Below are 24,668 nucleotides of genomic sequence, written 5' to 3' on the forward strand. Positions count from 1 at the left end.
GATGGAGTTTGCAGAAGTCCCAGGGATGATAAACATCTTGCAATGAGAGACACAGTTCTATGCATAAAGTTTTGCACCATTCAAACACCAAAAATAATATTACTTTATTTCTAGAAGATTCCAAGAGGGATGCCATGATAAACCTAACATTAACAATGCTTTATTTTAAAATCCAAGATGTATCTATTCATTGTCTTCACAACCTTTACATTTATTCTCGAGTGTTTACAATATGCAATAAGGAATATTAAGTGGCCTGGAATACTTTTTTTCTAAAAAAAAGAAAAGAAAACATATATAGTCTTAAGAATCTTAAACCTAGATACTTTATTTCTCTCTTATTTGTCTGCCAGCTTTTACAGAATGAAATTCTCTATCACTTATCTTTCTATCGTATGTGATCACTTAAGAGAGAAACATGAAAATTTCTTCACTTTAACTGTTATTTATTATTTATTTTGTAATTCCTGACTAAAAGAAAATCAAAGTTTCCCCCCCACATGGCTTCTACCTGTTATTTAAGTACAGTTAACCCATTTGCTGCTACAATAACACAAGTCCAGTAGAGAAAGTGCTTCATACATGCACTTGCAAAGATTAATTACACTTTTTTGGTTTAGAACTCATTGGAAACCTTGATGAGTGTGCAAAGGTTGTAAGAAGCATGTTGTGTTTGGTAGGTTGCAACTCATTGATGAAGTTGAGGAAAGCAATAATTGTCTACCTTTCTCTTAGCCTCATGTCAATCTCCTTCTTTATTCAAATTCAGCTACTTTCTTCCAATGCTCCATCCCCCTCCACATCCATTTGTGGTCTGTAGGGGGCTTGGTGAACATGTTTATGGAACACCTGCCACATGTCAGCAAACACCTCTCAATTCCAAGAGCGGCTGGTCATCAATGGTAGTGACATCATACACAGTGGAATTGATGGAGAGTATTTTTAATATGATTGTGGGGCAAGAATATTTTAGGTAATTAAAGTTTGATGCCATCAACTATTTTATAATTCTGTTCTTTTCCACAATATCATTGTAAATACTTGTTTATTTCCACAACTACAACATCACTATGTTGTGAGCTACCCTGAGCAGTCAGTATCTCACAGCTTACATCTCCATTTCTAAGCAATTTGCTAGCACATAGTAGGTACTTACCAAATGCTTATGAATAAATATGTGAAAAATTCCAAATTATTGTTTTAATCATTTCCCTCTGAGTCACTGACTTCTCAAGATTTTGTACTGTATTTGGAACACTAGGTGAGTGATTCTGCCTGACAAATATAAGTTTCACTAAAAGCAAGAAGGGAGGGAGGGAGGGGGAGAGAGGGAGAGAATGAGGGAAGGAAAGAAAGGAAGGTTTGACTTCCATGCTTTATTTAATTAATTGGAGACTTCCTGAAGACTGTGCCCAGGGTACTCGCTCTACTCATCATTCCTCAACCTAGCAGTTGAGAGCTAGAACCGGGCTGTGCTGAATGCGTACAGGGATAACCATTTCTTAAAGACAGGATGCTGTGGCGCAAACTTGGTGTGAAACGCTTAAAAAAAAAAATCTAAGTGAAAACCTGAGTCAAGTCCAGAATTGTATGATGAACACAGTTTACACGAGATTCCAACACTCCAACCAGAATCACAAATACGACATGGCCACTTGGATTACGAGTTACTATTTGCTACTGAAAGACAACTCTAATGAGAGATATTACTAGGAACGGGAAGGCAACAGGTGGTTTGAACACAGATAAAACTGGACTGCTTCCTCATTTTGTCATTATGGGAAATCTTCTTAGTGTTGACAAACTTACTCATTTTGCTCAGATTACTCATTTTTAAATATAATAATGATTATAATATCTATCTTAAGGGATTGAAAAGTGCTTTTCCAACTACCTGACACACAGTAGGTGCTCAAATACATTAATTCCCTCCCTCCATTCAAATCAGGACAGACCCTGCCTATTCAACTGCTATATATTTTTTAATTCAACAAGCATTTGTTGACTTCCACTCTGATAGGTATTATAGGAGATACAGGGATGAAATAGATAATGGCTATTGCCTTCTGGAACCTTAACAATTTGAGTTCAAGACCCAATCACATCATATATAACTTAGAGAGAAGGTGCTGAGTGCAATGTTAAAGTTCAAGTAACATGTTGTCATGGTACAGTGCAGAGTGAGATTAATCTGAGCCAGATGTGTCTCCAAAGTTTCCCTTGAGAAAGTGTGGAAAGACACAGCCTAAACTTTGCATCTCGTATTGAGCCTTCCCCTGGCCAGTGCAAACTCTAGGGAAATCTCTGCTTTTTCCTTTATTGTTTCATGTGTGGTAGTGTTAACTCACTTATTGGATTTAAAAAAAAAATATTGAGATTGATGACTTTCATCCCACTGGGAAGGCTAGTAGAGTTGAGTTACCCCATGCCGTAATAAGTGGGGGGAAAATCCAAACTGGTTTGGAATGAAAAGACCAGAGATATGTGACATTGCTCATTCTCAGGATGTTTTTGTCAGTAAAATGTACTCATTTCACTAATTCCAAGAGTTGGTATGATGACTGAACGAGATAGTACCTACAGGACAGCATCTTAACTGCCCAAAACTATAGAAATGGAGGTTATTTTTATTATAAGTGGAACTCAACTAGTAACTGTTGGCTGATTAAAATTCGTAGTTATATGGTTTAAAAAGGGATTTTCGATTCTCTAAATGAATCACTGAGATGTTTCATTGGAGGTATCTAAATGAATTTTTAGCTTCCAATTTAAAATTAGTCAACCATACCAGTGATATATAGCCAGAGAATTCCTAGAGTGTATTGGAAATATTAATATTTTCATTGTTATAGTGTTAATATCTCACCTTTTGCTATAGTAAAAGGACTCAAAGCTTCGGTAGAATAAGAATGACAACCGTATGGTAAAGTCCATATGAAAAACTAAACTGAAAATTTTGAGAATGCAAGTTTTTACCTCACCAAACTTAACTGTAATACAGATTTTAGGGCAATAAATGGAATTACAGTTTTTCGTATTGTTCCCCTCATTTCCCTTAAGAAGTACTATACTTCTAGTTCCTTCAGTTGGAAACTTTAGAATATATACTTCTAAAAATAATCTAGTTTATCAATTGAGTTTTCATTGATTTGATATTTTCACTTAATTTTAACAAAGACTGATTGAATATCAATCTGCAGAAAGGCAAAAGGTCAGATTTAATTTAAAAGGGGGGTGGTATTAATGCTTACCTGAGACCCACAACAGGCGCCTTCGGAATCCAGGTCTAATCTACTGGGCTAGATTATCTTGTATATTACATGATTATGCTGATTTTAATTGCTTTATAATGAAAATGAAGCTTAATAATGCCATTTTTGTATGCAAATTTCAAGGTCAATGGGACTCTGTATTTAAAATTATATTGAAAATGTTTATTGAAAGGTATTATGTATAATTGAGACAGTAAATTTTCAAGCTCCTAAAAAGTTTTCTTTCACATACTATTTCTGGCCAAGAAAAACTACTTAAGCCAGTATTTCAATTTGCCAATACAAAATATTTATTCATTAAGACCTACTACATAAGTCATACTTAAAAATAGTAAAATTAGGTTTCAATTTTTTTCTTTTTTTTTCCAAATTTTTGAATTTGGAATGGATATTGGGCCCAACCCTGGGCCCAATAGGAATCTCTGCTAACTCACAGCTATTAATTGAAAATTAATTCATAGCTTTTGAACTATTTCAGTGTTCTTTCACACTGAGTTTCCAATTTTTAAATCTCAAAGGAAATACCAAGTGTGTGCCTAAATGGATGACTAAATGAGAAAAAAGTAAGAGGACCCTTAGTCGTAAACGCAGATACCCTGCTTGTGGTTTCAGTTCCAGCCTCAGCTCTCACTCAATACACTAGAAACTCCAGAGAGAGTCTCCCACCGTCTTCTAAAAAGCTTTTTTCTAGAAAAATGAGCTAGATAAATTAGATGAGCTCTACATTTTGATAGAGCTCAAAAACACGTTTCTTTAATTAATGGAGAAGGAATGATAATAAGGAGGTGAGTCTTCATTTATAAAATATAATTCAGTAGTAACAAGTCCCAAGTACTCAAAATAAATTAATGTAAAAATTAGCAGGTAATTTTTTGGAGCCCAACATTACATCGATAATAAAAAAAGAAAAAAAAATCAGTTATCAGTAATATTTACTTGAAAATGGAATCCCAACTAGCATTTGAATTCTAAATAAATCTTCCTTATTTTTGGAATACCTTAAGCAGGGTCTGAACTAAACATTTGGAATTCACTTAATCTCTGCATAGCCAAATTTTCACATCTCCCAAAATGCAGTATAATTGCCTCACTTCCACAAATCGAATGGTTTCCCACTTAAAATTCTACTATACTTTTCATCATTTAACAATTCATAGCATACTTTCTTATATTTGTCTCTAATTGCCTTCTTTAAAGACTTCAGTGATAGTAGAAATCACTGAGATAATGAGAAACTTGAAGTTTAAATTAGGTACATTGTCCATAATCAAAGCAAAATGGAGACCTTATCTAGTAGAAAGCGACAACATGCTAATTCTTGCAAGGGTAGTTTGTAAAATGTAAATATATGAAACCGAGTATGTGATTCCTTCCTTTCATGTCATTTAACACAAGATTAAGAAAATAACACTGTACAGACGCTACAGAAAAACTGTCACACAGTTGGTGCCCTTGAGTTTTTCTCACCTACACATTCTATATGCACAAACTTGGCGTGTTAGAGTTTTTCTATGTTGTTTATGCACCTATTTAATTTATACCAAAAAAACACTATATTTTTTTTAAAAAAGAAAACAATATCCACAAAAAAGAAAACCACATCCCAGACCTCAATAACAGAAAATATAGAAGCCATGAAGTAAACTCCTTATTAATATTCTATTGATCTCTGCAATTGTAAAATAATTTTTGTAACCAATAACATGGACCCCGAGTTATTGCAAGATCTTAAGGATTTCAAGAAAAAAATCCAACCAATACATTTTATTTGGGTATATTCTTTTTATGTCTGTGCATTAAGTACTGTATTTGCAAAAGTCCTACTTACTATGTGCTCGGTAACTCTATCCACACTGCATTGCCCACAGATGCCAACTGTTCAGGGCGATATTTCTGTACCAACCTCCCTGTCTCTTTGCCTCACTTTGTTCCTCTCTAGTGTACATCTCGAAAACAGAGATCTTTACAAAATTCAAAATTGATCATTTAAATTTCTTGCTGACCATACTTAATGGCTTCCTGATATCATCAAAATGAAATAAAATGTTCTCATCATTTCATGCAAACCCTTTCTCCCTCCCCCAACTATTTAACCTTCTGTCTTCACACTCACACCCTAAGCTCTAGCCATATTAGCTACATATTATTTCCTTAACGCAAATTCATTCTCACCCATTGGCCTCTGTACATATATTTTGCACTAAGAAACTATCTATAATTTTCTCTATTATTAAGCTGCAATGGTTTGTTGTTGTTGTTTTGTTTTCTTTTGTTTTTCAATCACAAAACCTGCTGGATTTTGTCTCGTGGCTTCTCTCCTCAATGGATATGATCCTGTATTTTTTTCTCCTTAGATCTATTAGTAGATTACAGTTTTGGATCTCCTAGTATTGAAACCAGCCTTGTATCCCTGAAATAAATCTTACTTAGTCATGATGTCTTGCATATTAAATGGACTGTTGAATTCTGTTTGCTAATATTTTTACGTAAGATTTCTTCATTAACATTTATAATTAAGATCAGCCTATAGCTTTTCTGTTTAGTATAAGCTTTATTGGGTTTAAGGATCCAAGTTGTTCTAGTTTCATAAATCAAATTTAGATATTTTCCTTCTTCATCTGTAATCTGGGACAACTATGTTGCATTACAATTATTTGATCTTTGCTACATTTTTTCCATGAATTTGTCTAGGCCTGGAATTTTTTATGGGGGAGCTCTGGAAATGCGTCCTGTCTTTATGCATTAAGTTCCTTATCTATTTCTTCTACAAAAATAGACTGTTTTTTTCTGGGATTTAGTTTTTAAATTTCTTTTACTTAACTGTTTTTTTTTTCTTGTTTTTTTTTACTATGTTGTTGATTTTTGTTAGACAACTAGCTTATGGGTTTATTAGTTCCACTGTTTTTGTTTTCTTTTTCCTATTTTTCCAATGGGTTAAAGGATTGAAATTTGCTGAGTAGAACTTAAATGTTCTTCCCCTTCAGGTAAATGTGTGAGGTGATGGATATGTTAATTAACTCAATGGAAAGAAGCCTTTCACAATGTGTAGATATCTCAAATAATCGTGCTGTACACATAAAATAGAATTTTATTTGGCAGTTATACCTCATTAAAGCTGGAAAATTGTTTTGCTTCTATTAATTCCTTTTATCTACTTTATTTTGGTTTACTTTGGTACTCATTTTCTAGCATTTTGAGTTGAGTGTGTTACTAAGAAATATTCATTCTTAAAATTTTTATTAATATTGGTGTCTATTGCTATAAGTTTTCTTCTAAAATATTGTAACTGTGCACCACAAATTTGGAGGGTGTCATTTCACTATTTACTTTAAAAAAATTAATTTTGTATATTCTTCCCTTTTCAACCCAAGCTTGTTTGTATATTACTCATTTTTTTAATGAATGTGTGTGTGTGTGTGTGTGATTTCTGTTGTAAATTACTTTAAATGTTCCATGTGCAATTTTTTTTTTAAATTTATTTATTGGGGTGACAATTGTTAATGAAATTACATAATTTCAGGTTTACAATTCCGTATTACATCATCAATAAATCCCATTGTGTGTTCACCACCCAGAGTCAGTTCTCCTTCCATCACCATATATTTGATCCCCCTTACCCTCATCTCCCTCCCCCCACCCCCCTTACCCTCCGGTAACCACTAAACTATTGTCTGTGTCTATGAGTTCTTGTTTCTCATTTGTTTGTCTTGTTTTTGGTTTATATACCACATATCAATGAAATCATAGGGTTCTCTGCTTTTTCTGTCTGACTTATTTCGCTTACCATTATATTCTCAAGATCCATCCATGTTGTCACAAATGTTCCTATATCATCTTTCCTTAACGCCGAATAGTATTCCATTGTGTATATATACCACAACTTCTTTATCCATTCATCTATTAAAGGACATTTTGGTTGTTTCCATGTCTTGGCCACTGTAAACAAAGCTGCAATGAACACTGGAGTACACGTGTCTCTATAGAGAAATGCTTTTATATTTTTTGGGTAGATACCCAGGAGAGCAATTGCTGGGTCATATGGTAATTCTATTCGTAATTTCTTGAGAAACCTCCACACTGCCTTCCATAGAGGCTGCACCAGTCTGCATTCCCACCAACAGTGTATGAGGGTTCCTTTTTCTCCACAGCCTCTCCAACACTTGTTGCTATTTGTCTTGTTGATGATAGCCATTCTGACTGGGGTGAGGTGATATCTCATTGTGGTTTTTATTTGCATTTCTCTGATGATTAGTGATGTTGAGCATTTTTTCATATGTCTATTTGCCATTTGTAAGTCCTCTTTAGAGAAATGTCTCTTCAGGTCCTCTGCCCATTTTTCAATTGGGTTGTTTGTTTTTTTGTTGTTGAGTTTCATGAGTTCCTTGTATATTTTGGATATTAGACCCTTATCGGAGGAACTGTTTGCAAAAATCTTCTCCCATTCAGTCGGTTGCCTCTTTGTTTTGTCGATGGTTTCTTTTGCTGTGCAGAAACTTTTAAGTTTCATATAGTCCCATTTGTTTATTTTAGCTTTTACTTCCATTGCCTTTGGAGTCAAATTCATAAAATGCTCTTTGAACCCAGGGTCCATAAGTTTAGTACCTATGTTTTCTTCTATGCAGTTTATTGTGTCAGGTCTTATGCTTAAGTCTTTGATCCATTTTGAATTAATTTTGGTATCCATGTGCAATTTTTAAAATTATATTCTATATTACTGGATTTCAAGTTATATGTGTATATGCGTATATATGTAAGCATATACATAATATATACATAATATATTATTCTATATATTATGCTTATATACTACATTATGTATTATATATACACATATATGTATATGTGTATATGTATATATGTATATATGTATATATATGTGTGTGTGTATATATATACATATATATGTATATATATGTATATATAATATATATATATATATATTATATATATATATATGTCGTTTCCTATTTCCAATGCTACCTACCACCTTGGTTCCTGCCATATCACTCACCACCTGATAACTGTAATTGTCTCTTAAACGTTCCCCCTGCTCTGCCCTTACCATTCCTATGTTTTCTTAACGCATCAGCTGAAAAGATCCCTTTAAGATGTCAGAGGAATGTGACCCTCAGTTACCCTCAGAGTTTTTATTTGCTTTCTGGGGATGTCTCTGATCTCCTCTTCCAGTAACTCTCCTCCTGCCCATTCTATTCCATCCACATTGGTGAGCCAGCTGTTCATTTAAAACTCCCATTATGTTCCAAATTTAAAACCAGCTATTTCTTTTGCCTGGATTATTCTGCACCCAGGTAGCCATGTGGTTACATCCCTCCCTTTCAAATGTTTGTTCAAACATTACTTTCTCAGTAAGGCTTATTTGGATCACTCTATTTAACAGGCTTACGTTCCTTCCTCCAATACTGCTGCACTCAATGCCCCACTTATGTTGCTCCAGGTCTCCTTCTTTCATTACTGTCTCACCAAATAACAAACCAGGTTGTCTGCATATTATGATTAGTATTCTTTCTTTGTTGCTTCTATTCATTCCCAGCTGCTAAAATTCAAGCTCCTTGACCACCTCAGGGATGCTGTGGATGCCTGGTCATGGCATTGTACACCAGAGACTGGACATTAATGAATGCCAACTATAATTTTATGTGTATAATGTGATGGCTCGGTGTGAGGTCGGGGTGGTGGTGGATGGGGGGATGGGGGTTCGCGGTGTGAGGGATGTAAAAATAAAATAAAATAAAATAAAACTAAAAAAAAATAAATAAAAAATAAATAAAAATAAATAAAAATAAAAAATAAAATAAAATTCAGGCTCCTTAAGAGCAAGGATGCTGGACCATAACTAACACTTAGGAAAAAAATGCTGAGTAATCAAAATGCAATGAATTTCATATGGAAGTACTGTGTTAAATAAAGCAAATATCGATTTAAAAATTAAGTCACTGATATTCAGTCAGTTGTAAATATAAAGGTATCAATCAGCCTTCTTGAATGAGGGAGGGAAAGTAGTATTTCCTTTGAATTTCTTACCTTATAAAACAGGAGTTTCTTCCTCCACTCTCTTCATTAAATAACAGATTTTTGCAATATAATCAGTGTCCAATTTACCATTATCAAGTTACATTAAGCCTCTAACAGGCAGCAAAGTGAAGTCATAAATGATAGTCCTTCCAGAGGCATAGGATTTTCACCTCTGGAAATAGGCTTGAATGTTTTCCTAGAATTGGAAATTCTACAGACTGTCTCAGGTATTTGACAACTTCTGCTACATGGTATGTGATAATATGTAAGCATGCTTTCAAAGAACAAACTTGTAAACAGTTTTTGAACACTGAGTGAAGTCTTCCTGGTAATAAGAAAACGTGCATGGGAATTCAACTTTCAGAACACCTGGCTCCCAGGATAAAGAGTGAAAGCAATATTTATAGTTCAAATAATTACATAATAATTTCATTTTGGATGAACCTGAGTTAATTTTAATGAAAAGGATGCTTCTGTTTTAGAAGGTAAATCTCAAAATTCAGGGCTGTGGGAAGGCTTTAAATCTCATAGCCTTCAGGAAGTTTCTACAATTAATTGTTTATCTCAGATTTTAAGGAATGTAAGCTCGGTTTTGCCTGTTTTCTGTGCTTTTACAGCCAAAATGTGTGGTGAGGTTGAGGGCCAGATAGATTGATTTTTCCAGAACCTTTGGCAGCCAGCCACTATGGCACAGATTTTATTTAATAGTGATATTTTTTAAAAAATTCAGAACCATTAATTTGACAATCTGTTCTATTTTGCTTATTTTATTTACATAGGGCAACCTACGATGTTGACAAATATATAATGATATCCTTGTGGTATGGTTAACAAAAATAGGACTATAAAATATTCAATCCAAAAGCAACTAGAGTGATTTACTCACCATGTTTCTCTGCAAAACATAACTTTGTTGTCCTTTTCTTGTCACCCATCCTAAGCTGGAAACCAGAAGCTCCAAGTTCACTGATGTACCTGCCAAGAAATAGCATTCTTTATTACCTGTGAGGCTAGATTCTGTAAACCCAGAGCAGCAACAGACTCTATAATAGGAGGAGTATACAGATATAGTCTCCATGAATGAAACATAGCTTTTATTTCCTTAATTGTGCAATGTCATATCTAATCAAATAGCACTTTCTTTTAAATATGCCATCTCTGGCATGGCCATGGTTGAAAATCTGTTTTTTGTTTTTCTATCCAAATAACTATATTGACATAAAATTAAAGGACTCAGAAATTTTTTTTTAAAACAACAGTCAACCATTTTTAGACAAGAATTATCAACATGTTATATTTTTCAAAAGAATCATCTTTTTTAGTTATTCTTCATTTATTCATTTTACTATACATACAATTTCCCACAAGGTATTTTTTCATGACTTCTGAGCCATCAGTTAGAAAAGTCATCATTCAAAAGTTGTATCATTCCAACTTTCCCAAGTAAGTCCTTGGCTAATGGGTATGCTAAAAGTGGTGGCTAGATAAAAACTGTATTCTCACAGTCCCATGAGAAAAGAGAACATTAAAATAGTATCGGTATATTTCAAGGCAAATAAGTACAGTTAACCTTTCCTTAGAGTCATCCAGACCTACAAAACTAATTCTTGTTCTTCTGATCTTGATTTAGCAGTTCATCCAAGGAACCATCTGTTTCAGCAATAAATCTGGAAATCATGACTCAGTCCCGCTACATGAGATGTCTGCTTCCAGAGTCAATGTCACCTAGTGCTGAGCCCGACCTCAAGACCGAGGTCCGATTTCCTGTGTCAGCCATCAGCAGTACCAGTCACAACCCTTTCTGCCAACATTCTGCAACACTGGCCTTTTGGTTGTTTCTCCTAGGAGATTTGACTTCTGCTTTGTAGGCAGGAGCTGTTAAGCAATAACAAAAGAATAATGCTGACAGCCAATTGAGATAAAACAAGATCAGAATGGAGGAACACAGAATTCCTTACTGTGGCTTGAAACTCAACCCCATTCTGTGGACTCAGTTAATGGTTACTCTAAGGACAAGAATATAGAAAGACAAGTTTGCAAGTTTCCCAGACTTTCTAATCTACCTTATGAAGCATGTGTTAAGATGTCAACACTGACTAGTGTTTTTTAGTCATAGAAACCAAACTTTCTTAAAACTCAGTTTGCTAACAAATACTGTGCTAGAATTCCTACGTGAATTATGATTAGAATATATTTATATCTATTGTAAAATATAATATAGCTGAAACATATTTATATCAAAAGGCAATATCAAAAAGTTATCAGAGGAGATATACTATTCCATCATTGAAGAGTAATAGGTAGGTATCTCTAGATAAAAAAGAGTTGCAGTATTGTTTACATAATTAATCTGTTAGCATTCTTCAAATGGAGAAAATCAGCATTATTACAAATTTTATCTTTGGTAAAAGTTGAAATTTTTATCAAAAAACAATTCAAGAACACGACAAAATTCAAACCCAAATCACAAGAAGTAAACTGGCTCTCAGGAAATAAGAGTATTATGCTAAAAATATCTGTTTTCCAAGCAGGACATAATGATACGCCCTGTTTCTGTTTAAGAAAAATTTCCTTCTGAATATTTTATTCCCCTATTAAGTTATTTGATTAATAATGACAATATACATATGCATGTTAAGACGCATAACAAACATGAAATAAAACATAATATTAGCTTTAAAATATACTAATTATAAGCCTGTTATAAGTAACTGATATATCACATTGAATTTATAATTTACCATATTTTTATAGAGACAAAATAAATAAGTAAAATATTGCTTTGTGACTGATTACGTTGGTTTTTGTCTATAGACTTTAATCTCTCTGTCATACGGGGTCTCCTGTGGGGTCTCTGCTCCTGCTCCCCACATAAGAATACAGGATATGGTGAGGCCAAAAAGGAACACCCACGGAGCCATAGGTAGGGAAGTCATAGCACTATCGTCTCACTGGAGGCTGGGTTTACACGACGTGCGACCTGCTGTCCGCTTTACTGCCAACTGACCGACTCTTCTCAACTCTCCACTCTCCTCCACTCTCCTTGCTTGCTAGCTGCAATCCACCGTGCTAACTGCAATCCGTGCTTGCTAGTTCAGCCACCATCTTCTTGCTGGTCCTCATTTTCTGCTACCAAAGCCATGGTAGTTATATTAGTGGCCAATGGCTCACGGGTTACAGCTGAAGGCCAACTAGCCACAGCTGATGGCCATCTACTACCTGAGCCAGCACCCCTCCACATGAGGCCGAGAGCCTTGAAACTGCTCTCTGGGGCTCTGTCCTCACACTCCACCCCTACAGAGTCTTACCTCACAATCTACATGACAAGCGTCTTCCGCAAGGTTCCCTGTGCGAGGATCCTGGAGGTGGATGCAGTATCCTGGACACAGCCAGGGCTCTCAGGGCACTGCCACTCTCTCTGGGCACAGCCATAGTTTCTCAGGGCACCATGAGTACTTCTGGACACAGCCAGACTTCCTGGACACAGCCAGGGCCTCTTAGGGCACTGCCATTCTCTCTGGGCACAGCCAGACTTCCTGGACTCAGCCAGGGCTCTCAGGGCACTGCCACTCTCTCTGGGCCTCTCAGGGCACTGCCGCTCTCTCTGGACCTCTCAGGGTACTGTGCTGGAACAACAGCGACTCACAGTAAAGGTGCTTAAATATTCTCGATGGCAGCCGGTCAAGCCACAAAAGCAAACATCCGCCAGTTCCACTACATGGTGGTATGTTCCCAAACAGTCAAGCTGTCCATTAAATTAGGGCTGGAAGGCAATTCCCCATAGTCCACAGTCATTCGCCAGGGCTGTGTGTTAGTCTCACAATGTGTACCATCTCTGCAAGGCAAGGGCTCTAAGTCCTCCCCAACCTGGGGGTGAGGGCCTCAGCAAGCACTTCCCAGCCCACAGCGTCACAATGACCTTTGCTTTCTCCGGCCTATGCTGGTTGGGGAACCGACCATGTCTTCCCACCCCTCCACAGGGTTCCAGCTCTCCAGCAGCTGCTCCTCCTGGTCTTCCTGAGACTGAGTGTTCATACGCACAAACTGCTCCACTGCCCTTCGGAGAGCTTTGGCCAGCACCGTACCCTGCTCGCTGTGCCATTTGTCGTGTGGGGTGGCCTGCGGGGTCTCTACTCCCGCTCCCCACATAAGAACGCAGGACATGGTAAGGCCAAAAAGGAACACCCACGGAGCCACAAGTAGTGGAGTCATACTATTATACTCTCTCTGGCGGCTGGGTTGGAGACACAGGAAGCAGGAGCCACACTCACTGCGCCGCTTGCAAGCTCAGCCACCATCTTCTTGCTAGCCCACATTTGCTGCTAGCGTAGCCATAGCAGTTATATTAGTGGCCAATGGTTCACTGGTTACAGCTGTCCCGCCAACTAGCCACAGCTGATGGCCATCCAATCACAGTTGATGGCCATTTACTACCTGAGCCAGCACCTTTCTATGTGAGGCCTAGAGACTGGAAACTGCTTTTTGGGGCTTTGTCCCCACACTCCACCCCTACAGGGTCTCGCCTCACAATCTACGCAACAAGCATCTTCCACGAGAGGCCCTGTGCGAGGATCCTGGAGGTGAATGCAATATCCTGGACACAGCCAGGCTCTCTGGGCACAATCAGGGTTTCTCAGGGCACCACCAGTCCTTCTGGGTACAGCCAGACCTCCTGGGCTTCTTAGGGTACCACTAGTCTCTCCGGGCACAGCCAGGTCCTCCCACATATTCTCTCTCAGTGGACACAAGTACAAAAGGCCAGAGCTCAGTGGGCAGTGAGTGAGCAGAAATGGCATTTTGCCTAAATATGAGAATAATGGAATATGACATCTTAAAATTAAAATTTGAATGGCATGTTATAATTCTTAAACAATTATCTTTTTATGTGATGCTCAAAGCAATACAAATGAAGTCGTGGATGTTATATCCCCACGTAGAAAAGGACTCCAAGATTCTAGTGGTTCCAGTAAGTGCCACCTGAAGTTACATAGATACTCTTACATAGATAGGCGATGGTCAGCTACAGACTCTGATTAACTGAGTTATGTTCCGCCTGAAGTAAAACCTAAACGGAATACATAAACAAAGTGAGGTGAACTATTTTGGTACAGCGAGGGTGAACACACTCCAGGCTGAGTGTGGGGCAAGTCAGTAACAGGCAATTGTAGGAAAGCGGGCCTGTGTTGGCTAATTCTAAGGAGGGTGATTTAAGGAAGAGGGGCCAGTCTTGAATCAAGTGCTGTCAAAAAAGAGGGCTATGTGACCATAATAACAACACAGATAATAATAATGTTATTAATGAATAGCTTTAAGTATATTATAAATATAGTTATATAATATAAAGAAATATGTAAATACAACTATATAAATAAAATAATATAGTTATTATTATTATGTTATATTGTATATTACATTATATCATGTGTATAATATATGAATGTATTTTACTATTGCATAATTCTATTTGTATTATTTGTGTTATAAAATTATGTGTAACAAAATTAGTATTATATGGTTAATTACCATAATATTAACACAAATACCTATTACAATATTTATCAAGGATGCTAAATGAATAAAGTGGGGCTAGCGTTGTCATTGGTAATAAAGCAAAAATCATCTATGTCAGACAGAAGAGGGAGTTTTCTAGACATTTCCGTGGTTGTGGAATGGCCTTGTTTCTGTGGTTGTGTGCACTCACAGTCATCTTTCTCTTCCTTGTTGATTGTATTTATGTTCATTTGGGGTATAAACATTTAGTTGCCATGATGTAAGCTGAGTAGTTCATCCAGATCCTTGACGGGTAGTGTTTTTAAAGATGTTTGTAGTAATAAATGGAATGCAAGCATCAGACCATTTTTACTAAGTCAGAAAATACACTGGTTAGCAGAACTTAATCAGATAAAAATTATTTTGAGGAAGAAAAATGTTGCATATACTATCTATCTTTATCTAAGGCATAATATTTTGTATATTCAGAGTAAAATTTAATTTAATTCAGTTTAATTGTAACAAACTGTTGTTGTTGTTGTTGTTGTTGTTGTTGTTTAAAGCACATAGGAAAGGGGAAGCAAAAAAGTCAAGGCCCGGATACCAGAAATAAGTTAATAAAACATTCATTCAGAGTTAGCCCAAGGCTCTTAGGGGACTGTAATAAGTTGTGAAATCAAGAATTTTTAAAAGAAAGTCATTAATGTCTATTTGATCACCGAAGACATAGCAATATGACAGATACAATCAGAAAATTAAGGGATAACAATAAATGAAAATTAATCTAAGGCAAACAACATATAACAAGATGTCTTTTAAACACTTTAAAATTAACCAATATATTTCATAACGTAAGGTTTCATACGTAGAGAAAATATCTTACACTGAACATAATAAGAAGACAATTATTATTTTAAGGCCAAACGAGAAAGCTGGCAGACTTACAAGAGAAATTCAGTTTATACAGAAGACATCAATTTAATTAAAAATGTCACCCACAAACAAAATCCTCATTCTTTGTTTTATATAAATCAACATACTAGAAAGTTTGGGAAATTCTAATGTAATATCCAGATGTAAGATATTTTAGTATTCTCTAAAAGCTATGCTTTACTTTCTTTTTTTTTTTTACAGATAAACATTTTAATTGATTAAATATATTATTTCCAAGATCTTTTTGAAATCGCACTTGAACTGTACTACTCAACAGCCAAAGGCAATAAAAAAGTTTAAAACCAAAAGTGTTCTGATATGAACATGTGACAGGAACCACTGCCATGTAAAGTAACATACACTACTCCCAAGAACAATGGGATTTTTAGAAGACAGTTCATCTCAACATGTGCAAGGACAAATCTGTAATCAAATGCTAGAAGAAATATATATTATTTCTTTTTAAAAGTTTATTTCACATTTTTAATACAGTATTTTCTCATAAAAAAAGCAGCCAGGAAGTGCCTAATCCCGTGGTTTCTATACCATATATATATATATATATATATATATATATATGTACATGACAGCTGATGGACAGCCTGACAAGTATTCTGGATGTAACAGTATGGACACCTAGGAGCTAGGACTACTGAATCAAAATTGAAAAACACAAATTAAGCACTGCTTAGGAAAAAATACTCCAGTTTCTCAAAAACAAAAGTGAACAGAGTTAGATATATATAAAACCAGTTATTAAAAAAAAAAAAAAGAAATGCAGCACACAAAAAACAAACAGCCCCTTCCTTATGTAGTGAACTATATATACTGCAGCTAATCAATGGAAACCCTCCTACGAGAAGTGATTTATGATTTGAAACTTTAAAAACCTATGCATTTCAGTAACAACATATAGTAACAACATTATGTATATATTGACATCTTTGTCATTTTCTATCTGTACTACTTTCCCTTCTGAAAACAAGTATTTCTAGACTAGTCAATCACTTATACATATTTGAGGCACTTAATCCATATTTATTTTCAGTAAAGAAAACAAAGATGTACCTCTTCCTATCAATAAAGACATAATACAGATTAAAGCTATAAAAATTTAAGCATGGGCATATACATTTTCAGTTCTCTCTAATAAGTAATTCCAAACTGGAATCGTGTAGGGTTTGTGCCTAAGTTGTAACCAATTAAAACTGGACCGTCTCTGGCAGTGACTTCCATATTAGTGCAATGTATCTCTCATACACTGGATTATATTTAAATGATTGTATATATTTTAATTCAGTAGGTGGCATTTTGAGTTTATAAAATCCCTAACTATATGCTTGTGCAGAAAACAGTTTCAATTTGAGATTTTCTATAAAGCCAAATCAAGACAAAAATGAGTACATTTCACTTTGCTACGGGTACTAGAAATATCCAACAAAAAGAAAAGGACCGAGAGTTTGTGGAGGCTCGTTTAGATGCATGTTTGAGGTGTTCTATGTGTCCTGATACCTCAATCACCTATCAGGTTTGAACCTTCTATTTTAAGATTATTTCAGAAAATAACTCTGTAATATAACTCTGAACCCAAAGCAAATATAACAGCTGTACCCCAAGCAAAAAACAACCTGGGTCATTCACAACAAGATCAAACTGAGACAATTTTTTCCCTGTTATAATCTGTGAGGTCTTACGTTTTTAAGTTTTGGAAATTGTGACCTTCAATCCAAGTCAGCTACTCCTCATGTAGACTGCTAATGTAACGATTTCAAGTTGAGAGGGTGCTGGCCTAAGGGCTCTCAGAAACACATTTACTTTCTGATATCCTTCATCTACTTGTTAAGAGTTTCACCCAAACTTTTTGATTTCTCTGAATAAAAACATTATTATTTATCAAATTAGTCAAATCAAATAACTGAATCATGCATAGTTGTAATTACTTTGATTAGAACTTTAAGTTATAAAATATATTTTTCCGTATTAAATCAATTAATGTAACCTGTCTACAAAACTAATAAATAAGGAAGGACATTTTAGTAAGCTCATTTCATTAAATATATTATCGTATGTTCATTAAATAAAAAGTAGGGATTTTTCTAAGAGAACAGAATTATTTTTAAAGTCTAAATTTTTTAGGAAAATAACTCTTACTTATTCCTTTTGGCCACGTTACATTTTTGCTGACTTTTAGAGAATCCACATACAAAAAAGCAACACCTGAAATAAAAACAAATTCTGAGAAGGCCAGTATTTGTACAGTATCCCTTTATTTTAAAGAAAATAATATTGAAACAGGCTGAAACAAGCCTTTGTAATTTACATTACAGGATATTTGACTTATAGACAAGAATAAAATTCAGTAATTTTTATTTTATCCTAAAGAAAATAGAACAACCTGACGTTATACATTTTTGTGGTTGAAAAAAAATGGGAGAATTAATTATATTTTGGCCCTGGTTTTGTGTTTTTCTTTATATTCATACTAAATAATACTGATAGTTTGAGTAACTATTTCATATTATACACAGGCATATAATCAGATATGTGTTTTGATTTTTATGGGTAAGTATATATATTTTCTACAATAAAATATAAGTTTCTTAAAAGCAAATAAATGATTTATCCTGAAGCAATAAGGAAGCATTTCAATGTTTTATGTCTTGATAAATGAGTAAATGGTTTAATTAGCAGTTTCAATTGTTTAGGAACCCTGATTTGACCTTTTTAAGCAGGTACAATCAGTGTTCTCGAAAATTAGTCATTGGCAAACAATAAAACATAGAAGTATTTGGAAGCCATTGCATTTTGTTTACGTTATTTGATTTTCTCTTTCCCTTTCTTCCAAGGCAGAATTCAAAAGCTCTTTTCCAATGTCAGCCAATATCAGGCGTTTTTGCCAGACGGACAAAGAAGTGGAGGTAATATCATAAGGGTAATGACTAAATTTATTTTAGAGCATGTGCTTCGGTAGGTTTAGAATGAAAGTGATTCATAGCTAAGAAATCGGGATAAGGCAATCAAAACTCCCTGTGGTACCATTCTTGACCTTTAAAGCAACACACATTTACAGAATGACAAACTGAGCAAGAAGCCTGCATTCAAACTCTTGCCTAGTTATGGTTGGTGTTTCACCAGCTAGACAGCACACTTTATCACTATTTTAGAGTCTGATGGACCAGTTGCCTTTTGTAACCAAAAGTCATATTAGGACCTGGAAAATATGAGTGGCTGAAGGAAGTCATGTCTAACAGTACTGATCCTAGCTACAAATGATTATAGGAAATAAAATAAATATTTTTGGAAACATTTCAGGAAGATAATTCTAAAATAGACAACTCAGAAGCTTCAGGAGCTATAATGTGTTTGTTATAATTGAATTGCAAGAACAGAAAGATATCAGAAAGATATCCATGCTAATATACATGAGTTTATTTTGCACATATATCACCTTACAATATCTGTGGAATTATATCTGTGGAATATCTGTGGAATACCTGTGGAAAAACATATTATACATCCAAGGTACATAGATCTGGAATTGTAAAGTTAGAAACTGAAGAAGCCATCTCCTTTTCATCTCTGCCTCTCACAGTATTATTTAAGGCACTCTCCTACTTCTCTCCAAACACAGATTTGCTGATGAGTTATGCCTTTTCTCATCCCCAGTGGCTCCGCATGCCGTGGCATCCACTCTGGCTTTGTGTCCAAATGACCATTCAAGTTCATCACCTAGCATCATCTGTTGCTTATAGAGTCAGAAAGATTCACTCATCATAGCGTAAAGATTAGATTCCCTGAGTCAAAATTCCACACTTGTTACAGTAGACGAGGAGTTATGTGCTACAGAAAAAAAAAGGGGGGGAGTATAGAAAAAGATGTTTGAACTTCTGTTGGCTGCATGTTATCTATAAAGGGGGTATAGGAAGGGAAGCCATTATCAGCTTTTCTACTAAAACTAGTAAAGCAGATTAAGGGGAGACAAATTCACCAACCTAAACTAATTGAGTGAATTTAGTTTCCAACTAAATGAGGGTCTATGTTGTGCTCTCCAAAGTAAAAGCTTTAATTCTGAAAATATGTATGGATGAGCTATACTATACTGACTTTTTTTAAGGATTACCAAAAAACGCTTTTGGACATAGTAAAACATCAGTTACGTCACTGACCAGGATTAGCACATCAGATTATTAGTGATAGAAGAGGAAAGAGGTGTAAAGTTACAAAAGAGTTTGAGAAAAAAAAGTCCAGGAAAAAAATATAGTGATTATATCTCCTCAGCAGATGACATCATGGTAAAATTGTGATTGTGGTATTAAACAAATATTCCTTTTTGATAACATAAAGAAGTTGAAGTAGATTTATGTGATAATCATTTGTTGAGCATTAACTTGGCCAGACAATAAACCTGGAGTTAAAATAACAACAATAACAATAATAATAAATTAATAGACAAGACTCCACCCTTGGAATTGGAGAGCTCACAACCTAGAGATAATATCTGTCCTACTTCTAAAATCCTGCTAACTTATAAGTGTGTGTGTGGATGGGGGGCAATGGTGGTGTTAAGGGAGACATTAGAAATACTATCCCAGACCTAGGGTGCTCAGCTCTGCCTTAGTACAACCACTCTTTCACTACAAGCATCTGAAAGCTATTTACACTAAAAATAATAATAATAATAATAATAATAATGATAAAAATTAAATGGAAGCAAGTTAACACTTTTCTAATTAATGGAAGTAATGCTGAAACTCCAATGTTAGACACTGACAGAAGCTGGATTATAGAATGTGAAATACATTTATAGGCCTAAAATGACCTTTGTTTAATTTCTAAAACCCAAATCCAAGTAGGGTCTTACTGCCCTCTGGCCAGCATCATGTCATAAGGAAGAGAAGCAGTGAAAAGCACGGGTCCTACGTGAGTTCACTGACCCATCCTGCTGCTCGGCTGGTTGTGGCAGGTGGGAGAGAGAAGCCACAGACAGCTGCTAATCTTGTATTCATTCCTTAAAGAAGGGAGGGAGGGGAAAGAAAAGAGAAACAGAAAAGCAAAGAAGGGAAAATGATCTAATCACTTTCTTAGGGTCTAAAGTCAGCGAATCCTTGGGAGAAAACAACCATGAAGGAGGCATGGTGGGATAGGAACAGACAAGCTCTCTTGATGCAAAAGGAAATCTGTAAATCCAAATTCAGAGGCTGGATGACTCCTGGATCCACAGATCCTTCCCATAAGTCCGCAGAACTAAATGGGGCCTACAAGACCCTTCACCATCTAGTTCACCATCTACAAGACCCTTCACCCCCCGACTTATGACCCTATTCCAGCCCGCTCCTCCTGACGGCTGGCTACACTCACTGATTTACTGGACCCCATGCAAAACAAGTCCCTTGTGCCTCCCTGGCCCTTCCCCTTCTAGATGACGGACTCGTACTCCTCTATCTCTTCAGCTGAGAGCAAGCCTTCCCGTCCACAGCAAACATTCCCTGAGTCCCACTCAAAGACCTCCATGTTCCTGCAGCCATGATTTTTCGCAGTGGATTTTACAGTGTTTAGAACACCATACCTATTTTTTTTCTTGTTTCTTTACTGTCTCCCTGACAAACTGAATGCATGTAGATGGTGCTTCATCTTTCTGTCCATAAAGTATATCACTTTATAGGTGCTCTGACATAAATAAGATATCAACATACAAAAACACTAAGTAATAGAAAATGCTTTAAAGACATTGTATAATATGCAACTGACAGGAATCAACAATGAATAAAACAGTAAAATAATGATTTAAGTCTTCTTCAATACCAATGATGACTCTTTTTAAAAAAAAATCCCTTTTCAGTTCCTGAACAATTTGTAATCAATTACATAAATAAAGCATACAGTATGTGTTGGATTGATATAAAATAGTGGTTCCTAAACTCCATCTCTTCCTGTGCCTGCTTACCCTTTGTAGAGGACTTTGGAATTCTTCCCTTTGAATCTGGGCTGACCCTGTGACTTGCCTTAACCCCTTAGGTGCTGGCTTCTGCTGTTGTGCTTAGAGCCCCGCTTACATGAGAAATAAGCCAGGTAACCTGCCGGAAAATGAAGGACCATTGGGAGCTAAGCAGAGTCAAGTGAACCCAGCCTAAGCCTCCCAGACCAGCTGGCCCCCAGACATCCAACCTCAGATGCACGAAAGCCCAGCCAGTCATAAACCATCATGTCAATGTAGACATGTGAAATAATATTTTTACTGTTTGGAGCCACTAAGTTTGGGAGTGATTATTCAGCAATGGTTAACTGACAGAAAACAACACAATTTTAAAAAGAGAAGAAAAATATCCTCTTTCCTTAGAGGAGGGACCAGACAAATGCAGCTATGATCAAAATTATAAATATTTAAATATTTTATACAAAATAAATGATAAATGAATCACTACAAACCAGTATCTAAACTAGATTTAAAATCATATAATATATTCTTTTTTCCTGGGAACATTTTTTTTTGTCAGATTATTTTGTGAAAAACAGTTATCACTACCCAGGGTTTTATATTCCCATAAAAATAATTAAGTGTCATAATAAAAGAACTTTATTCATAAGAATATAAACATTTATATCAATTCCTATTTTTTATATTGCTGTCTGGCATTCAATTTTCTTCTATGTTATATTTAGACTCACAAAAGTGATTGAAAATGTGTCTTTCTTATTTGATTGCCTGGCTTTGCCGTCTGTAAAACTGAAAAAGTGAAACATTTGTTTTGTTCTACTACTTCATTCTATCTTTTTCTTTTTAATCTCTTGGATGAATGACTTATTCAGATCAATATCCATGATTTAGAAAGCTATTTCATTATATGGTATATTAAGCTATATGGAGATTAATAATATTTTTATTAAAATACTACTATCTATAAATAAAGGTTTGGAAAAAAACTGTTTATCTTATACATAAATGTCACTATACATTGACTAAAAACATAGTTCCATTTGGATCATGCTTTTTATCTCATAGACCAAAAAAAAAAAATCACATTTACCTTGTACCGTATGGGGATTTTAATATTGATTTGATTAATTTCCTGCATGAGTCTTTTTGTTTTTACAATGAATCATGATACATCTTTTCTTCTTTTTCTAAGGAGTCAGGACAGAGATCCTAAATCCTTAGCAAAGTTTTTAAGATTGAAAGTTTTAAAGTGGAAGGACTTCATACTAGATATTTCTGCTAAATAATAAAGGTGTAGTAGACAGAATTTGGAAAATTCAGAACCATGTATGAAAGAAAAAAATATATAAATTTAAAAACAATTTTCACTGCGTTGAAGTTATTCTCAAGGCTGAATCACAGGGTCATAGACTAAAGACTGTGATGACATCACTTATCTGAGGAATCTAGAAAAGCCAAACCTGTAGAAAAAGAGAGTAGAATGGTGGTTGCGAGGGTCTGGGGAGTGGGGGAAATGGCGAGACGTCACGGGTACTTGTAACGAGTAGATTAATAAGTCCTGAAGATCTAATGCAGAGCGAGGTGATTATAATCAACAATACTGTATTAGCAACTTCAAAGTTGCTAAGAGAGCCGATCTTAAATGTTCTCACCGTAAAAAAGAAATGGTAATTATGTGGCATGATAAAGGTCTTAGCTAATGCTACAGTGGTCATCATACTGCAATACATATCTGTATCAAATCAACATGTGTAAACCTTAAACTTACACAATGTTGTGTGTCAATTGTATCTCAATTTAAAAAAAAAAAAAAACTGATCAGTCAGGCTCTGATCTCTTTACTGAGTTTTAAACCCATGGATCTAATTATCTACCAGACATATCAATCAAAGTACACTATGGATCAAACAAACTAAGCCCTCCCTTCCCCAACAAGACTTAATTCTATGAGTTGACGTAATGACCAGTCCTTTTGTTCAAAATGGAAAATTTTTTCATCAGAGCCTCTTTTTTCTTCAATATTCTCTATTTTACATCCTACTATGTCTGTCTCATAAATACTTCTCAAAATTGCTTGCGTCACAATTTTATTAATATAATTTAGGCCAAAACCTTTTCACACCAAGACCGAAGCCACAACTCTCTAAATGGTCACTGGGCATTGATTACAACCAAATCTAAATTTCCAGACCCATGGCTCAAGTGTCTGCATATGGCCAACCTGAGTGTTCCTGATCCTGATGAACTCTCAACTCACAGGTCCAGGGGTGCTCGGCTACTTACACATGGTCCCTAGCATATATCCCCTTATGGATCTTGCAAATTTCATTTCTCCTTCCAGGAACACTCTCATGTACTCCTCCTTTCCTTGGATAAATCTTTCCAGACATCATTTCCTCCATCTTCCTTTGTCCACAGAATTGGGTGTGGATGCTCATGTTCTAAGAGCATCTCGTATTTAGCTTTCATCACACCCACACTCTGTTGTTGCCTTCCCTGCATTCCAATGAAACAATAAAATCTCAGAAACCACAGTCCCTTTTTTCATCCAGTTTAGTAATAGCTTCGTAGTGTCTCTAATGCCCAGCAGAGTTCCTCGCTGATAGTAAAGGAAATATTTTTGAATGAAATAATGAATAAGTAAACATAACTTTAAATGGATAACCTTGAATTGTTTATCGATTACGTACAGTTCCATGTGAATTAGTTAAACTGAATGTTTTTGTTCATAAACCTGACGAGATTCAGTGTAAGGAGTAAATCAAAGAGGCAGGTGGTTATCATGGAAAAAAAATCAAATCAGAAGAGAGGAGATCCAGCTTTGAAATGTATTTACACCTGTGAAATCATCACCACAATAAAGATAGTGAACATACCCAAAACTTATAAAATTGTACGTTTAAAATAGTATAGTTTAATGTGTGTCATTTACATTTTAATAAAGTTGGTTTTTAAGAGTATGGCTACATTGGTCAAGGGAAAACAATAAAAATTGACAGTTTTGC

Source organism: Rhinolophus hipposideros (assembly GCF_964194185.1).
Source record: "Rhinolophus hipposideros genome assembly, chromosome: 7".
Lineage (NCBI taxonomy): Eukaryota > Metazoa > Chordata > Mammalia > Chiroptera > Rhinolophidae > Rhinolophus > Rhinolophus hipposideros.